We start from the raw sequence: 6,155 nt of genomic DNA, 5'->3' as shown, positions 1-6,155 counted from the left end.
TCGCGGACGAAATATCCGTAAAATGGCAATTGTAGTGCTTGTATAGCCTATGTTTACATGGGTCCCGTTTGACGGTTGCCCGCGGATGAAATATCCGTGAAATGGAAGTTTGAAGGGTTTATGTATATGTGTTGTAAGATTTGAAAAATTATTGAGTTGTAGCCTCAGTTTGGTTATTGAGAAATAATTAAATAACTCATGGATTGAGAAAGATAAGTGAACGAAATACGAATTGAAAGAAAATGGATTAAGATTTGAATATGATATTTTATGAGTATATGAATTTATGGACATTCTGTCACAGACATTATATATACATATAGCACTTCTACATTTGCTAAATTTCATATACTGTGTTAGATGATTCCTATTGGGCTGTGGCTCACCCATTTTGCAAAAAACATTTTCAGGTACTAACGGCATGCCTCCACCAAGGCACTAGCATTTGAGGAGTCTTTGGGAAGCAAGAGCTTCTTGTTTTGTTATATTTTTGTATACCTAGGGGTAAATTTGTTTGAGCCAGTCTCTTTTTGTTGTAACCAAGTCAATACTTGGAAAGGTGTAAGCCCGAAAGGCATTTAGTTGTGTTAAACTCTTTTGTATTATCATCTTCATATAATGAAAGGGATTTCACACTCTGATTGATGTATTTATTAATTGTACTTTGGATCATATTTACTGTATTTATTGGGGGCGTTACAATATAGATTTGTGTAATTTAGTAGATTGGATTATATTTTACTCAGCCTTATTAACAAGGTTTGACCTCTCCAATCTCGTTCCTATGGTTGAATTTAGCTCGTATTTTCACCCTTATGGTTGCTATTAGTTGGTTTAGAACAAAATTAAATAGAGAATGATATCAAAATATTATAGTTATTTTTTAGAATACCAAAATAAAAATTAAAAATTTAACAATAATAATTATTATTATTTTAAGAAGGAATCCCCTTATGCCACTTTTGGTTAGAACCAAGACTTGAACAAAGTTTGCGTGGGACTACCCTCTCGCATAATGGATGAAATAGAGGCTTGAATTTAAAAAATAAACCACTATTTAGAGCCATAAAATAATATTACTCTTAAATTTAGATTATTGAGCAAGCTCCACTACTTTGTTTTCCATTGGATTTCTAATGACCGTAATAGGAAGAGAAGAAAATATTTAAAAAGAAGAATTTAGGGTCATAAATATATGAAGAAATTTACAATGCATATCTTTTAAAATGATGTATATCGTAAAAAAATTATGATTTTTTATGATAAACGTTATGATTGTTTATAATGTGTGTTACGATATTTTGTAGTAAAGTTATGAATATTGAATTTATGATGTGCATCTTAAAATTAAGACTGATAATATTATGACACTTTGTGACTTTTATTATGACATTTTGGGATTTTTTTATGATATTTTTCATTGAAAAAAAAAAAAGTTATAACTTTTGCATTGAAAAATTTACAATATTTTGTAATTAAATTATAAAATTTTGTAAAAAAATTATGAAAGGTATACCATGTGCACCTTTTTGAAGGTGTATCTCCCTAAATATATATATAACTCCTTTATCTATTGTTAAAAGTTGATTGACCAGAAAAGCTACTAGAAGATGGAAAGCTATGAAATTTATGACTTGGAAATAGACAAAAAAAAAAAAAAAAAAGAAGAAGAAGAAGAAGAAGAAGAATGTAGAGTATCTTGCCAATGTTTAGAAAACCAATAAGTACACACTCATGGTGGGAGACAGAAGTTTATAAACCACAATTGTGTAACATATATAATAAAGGCAAGATCAATCAATGGAAAGCCATGGTCTTGTGGGCCTATGGCCAGGGCCGGGCCTGCCCACCGGGTATGAGCGTTGGACATCAGAGATGAAGAAGTCCACTGAGAAGTACATGGATGCGGTGAGCAAGAGAGGGGCCTAGCCCATTGCGTTGGACTCTTTATGGACATTAGCCTGCCATTCATGGAGTAAGAGGCCCAAATTTTCCATTTCTTTTGAGTTTTGAGGAGATTCCCAATCAAGATCAACACCATCAAAACCAAACTTTCTTGCTACTTCTATGGATGACTCAATGAAAATCCTCCGTGAGTGACCACTAGATACCATGTTGGAAAAGATACCTAGGTCTTCACCGGCCCCACCGATGGAAAAAAGCGTTTTCGCTGGTAGTTTCTTCACATGGAGTGTAGACGTAAAATCCAAGAGTATCGAGGCTGTTGAATTTGAGATATCAAACTTAAAAGTGACATTGTTAGGTGAAAGAAAAGCATAGTAGATGTGAGTGAGCAACGTAGTATCGATGGATGACGGAGGCAAATCCGAGGCCCCTGAAGGCCAATAAGCCCCTTTGATTACCTGAGATGGTGAGGTTGAGGCCATGGCATAACAAGATGTAGTAGTCAAGATGACAAAAACACAAAGACAGTAGTAGCAGTTGTAGTCAGTGGCGGAGGGAGCCCAGGGGGGTCACGTGCCCCCCCTGGATTTTGGAATTTTTTTTTATAAAAATTTTGCAAACATAAAGAAAATATTTTAAATAAAAAAAACTATAAAAATATTATTAGGGTGAAATGTCAATGACATTTTAAAATTTATGAAAATAATTGTAGCACTTGTACCCTTTTTAAAACTTTTGGAAAGTGTATTTGAATCTTTTATTTTGTTTTGGAAATCTTTGGTATTGTTGTATCTTGATTTTGGAGGTGTACAAATTGATTTAAACTTGTTGGGATTGCTCGTTCACGCCTGTTCGCATTGAAATGTTGTTTGGAAACTTGAAAATCATGTTTTGGGGTCGACACCGGTCTTGGTGGTGTCGACACCTTCTCTTTTAGTTGGTCGCAAGGGTCGACACCAATTTAGGAAGGGTCGACCCTTGTTCTGAAATTGTTCACTGCATTTTGGGGTCGACACCAGTCTTGGAGGTGTCAACACTTTCCTTTTGTTGTTGGCCACAAGGGTCGACACCAGTCCGGGAAAGGTTGACCCTTGTCCAAAAGTTGCTTGCTGTTTTTTGGTGTCAACACCAGCCTGGGAAAGGGTCGACACCTGCTGTGTTGTTAAACTTAGTGTTCCAGCTTTTCTTCATAAGGGTCGACACCTGTGTTGCAGGGGGTCGACACCTGCGATGTTTTTCGAGATTTTTTTTTGTCGGTTTGGGCCTACTTTTTGGGGGTTTTGACCAGATATTTTGGGTTGACTTTGGGGCTTATTTCTAACTTTACCTAGTGCTAGGCTCTCATTTAACCCTCACTACTAAAGAAAGGGTCTTTTGAGTCGGTTTTTTGAGTCGGCAAATTTTACCGTCGCAAAAGGTAGACTTTTTGAGACGGCACAGAGTTACCGACTCAAATACCAAACCTTTAGTGTCGACACCGTTGGCCGACACAAAAAATTAATATTTGATAGTATTATTTGAGTCGGTTGAATTTACCGACGCAAAAGATAGACCTTTTGAGTCGGCATAGACCTTTTGCGTCGGTAAATTTGTGCCGACGCAAAAAATTAGACCTTTTGAGTCGGCATAGACCTTTTGCGTCGGCAAATTTATGCCGACGCAAAAAATTAGACCTTTTTGTGTCGGCAACTGATGCCGTAGCAAAAAAAAAAAAATTATAACCAAGATATATATTTATTTACTTGATTATATTTAATAAATATATTTATTTATACATATACTTTTATATTAATATTGAGTGTATATACTATAAATAATATATATCTCGTTTGATATCTGAAAGAGGTGTGGTGGTGAAGTGGGTGTAGTGCGTTGACCTCGGGTCAACTTGTCCAAATGGGTGTGTGTTCGAACCTTGGGAGCCTCAGTGAGAAAATTATGAGTTAAATTTTTTAAAACACTTAATCACTTTTTGAGTCGGCAATCTACCGTCTCAAAAAATTAAAACTTTTTGCGTCGGCAGATTGCCGACTCAAAAACTTTTTGCGACTCCACCATTTTCGTCCCTTGAGTTGCCGTCGAAACGCCGTCGCAAAAAGTTTTTGCGTCGGCAAATCCGCTATTTGCGACGGCAAGCTGCCGACTCAAAAGCCCTGCTTTTTAGTAGTGCCTTTTCTTCATTTCCTCTCTTTTCTCCCTCTAAACCGTGGGTCTCTCTCTCTCCCTCTCCAAAATCACTTTTTGCTCAAAGATCTTTAGATCTACTCACTTGGAAGCATCTCCTTGCTTAACTCCTTTGAGAAAGGTTGTAGATCTCATCAAGAGTTTCGTCTTGATCCAAGTAGTTCGCGGTTTCGTCGCCAGTGGTTTTTGGGTTGTTTTCTCCTCTTCTCTCTTGAGGTAGGGATTTTTTGAGTTATGTATACATGTTTTGCTATCTAAATGTTGATTTTAAAAGTGTTTTGAGATTGTTGTGTAAAGAGAGTTTTGAAAATAGGGGTTTAAATCTCAACCCTTTTGCTAACCCTAGAAGGTTTCCTCTTTATTTAACTCAAGGAATATGATTTGGGTGGGTTTCACCATGAAATGGGAAACGTGGGGTTTTTGATGAAAACCCTAGAAATTGGGGATTTTTGGAAAAATGTGGAAATGTTCATGGAACCTTCTTTTCTTTTGATAAAAAGATGAGTGAGCATTGATTTCATAATGTGCTTTGCAAAATATGGAAAGTTTTTGACATATTGAAATGGGTGTTTTGTTTTAAAAACTATTGTTGAATAAATTATGATATATAGTTGTGGAATGATAATTGTTGTGCATCATGGATAATGATTGTAGCTATGTATTAATAGTTCATGGTGATCTTGTAAAAGAACAGTGAAGAGGGGAAATGAAAATTGTGAATGTTGACATTATTGTGGAGACATTGAAAATGGAGAAATGTTATGAGATATTATGTATTGCATCATGTTCTCATTTGATTTATTATCATTGTTATGCATATTGAAATGAATTGGAAAACGTTTTTTTGAAAAAGATTATGTTGTAATGAGAATTGTGAAAATGTGTTAGAGGGTAAATACAGTGATAAGTTCGGATAGGGAGTGTATATGAGTTTGATAAGTTGGCCTGAGTGTCCATGGTGACAGACCAGAAAACCGCGCGGATAGGTGTCGAGCCTTCCAGTTAATACCGATAAAAATGACAGTTTGGTAGTATTCGCAGAGTCTACTTGCAGATACCAGCCTAGGGATTACCAGTGTCGTATTTACTGCCCCTATTGATTAAAATTGGAAGTTTGGAAATTAATGAGATTGCATTACATTTTTGAGAACATGGTGATTTTCAAGAAGAGCATGAGATGAAGTTTTCTTTAAAAGTGCATTGCATGATATTGGCATTTGCATTTTACAGTGAGAGCTAGCATAACTGTATATCCTTTGTAAGAAATTCTCCACTGGGCTTTATGCTCACCGCTATGGGATTTGGTGCAGGTAAAGATGAGGTGACCCCGTCAAATTGAGAATGTGGTTGTGTTCTTGTGAAGAGTAGATTACTCTTTATTTTGTTGTGACTTTTTTGTAAAGCCAAGAGCTATTTTTGTATGGATCTGAGAGGCCATTTTTGTGTAACCGGGCTTGAGCCTTAGAAGATGTAAGCCCGTAAGGGCATTTTATTTATTTTGGGACTTAATGCTCTACATGCTATGGATTCATGTATTTCTATATCCTTGAACGTATACATCGCATGTGGGACTTTTGTATAAACCTTGGAATTTATGATGTAAAGGTTGAGGATTTGCAATGATTATGTAGCAGATGTTGATTGATGGGTTATATCTGTGTTAGATTATTTTGGGGCGTTACAATAATAATGGTTGTTTTAATTGAAAATGAAGAGACTAGTATAAACCATATTATCTATGAATTTTTTTTAATGTAACGGTGATGTCATTATTATTAACATGCAAGTATAAATAATCTCACTGTAAAGATATTAAATTTATTGGATTGTTAGTTATATTTGACATGTGAGGTTCACTCTCTATGTGTTTATGTACTATTAGTTGATGATATCATATATCAATGATGATGTGGTATTACCATTATATTGAATTTTTAATCAAATTTTGTATAATTTTTTTTTATCATTATATAATTTATTTTAAGACTTATATCCATATTTTTTTTTTTATATTGCCCATGATATACTAGTTACAAATAACATTATTTTTCTGATGTTTCTCAAAT

The 6,155-nt window shown here is 35.0% G+C and overlaps 1 pseudogene; it reads right to left on the bottom strand.

Moving 5' to 3' along the window:
- Nucleotides 1-1,793: 1,793 nt before the first annotated feature.
- Nucleotides 1,794-2,387, bottom strand: LOC145823737 (class V chitinase CHIT5b pseudogene; annotated as a pseudogene).
- Nucleotides 2,388-6,155: the final 3,768 nt, after the last annotated feature.

This window comes from Camellia sinensis, chromosome 4 (genome assembly GCF_055761805.1).
Source record: "Camellia sinensis isolate YWXY chromosome 4, ASM5576180v1, whole genome shotgun sequence".
Lineage (NCBI taxonomy): Eukaryota > Viridiplantae > Streptophyta > Magnoliopsida > Ericales > Theaceae > Camellia > Camellia sinensis.
This window is presented reverse-complemented; position numbering and strand designations above follow the sequence as displayed.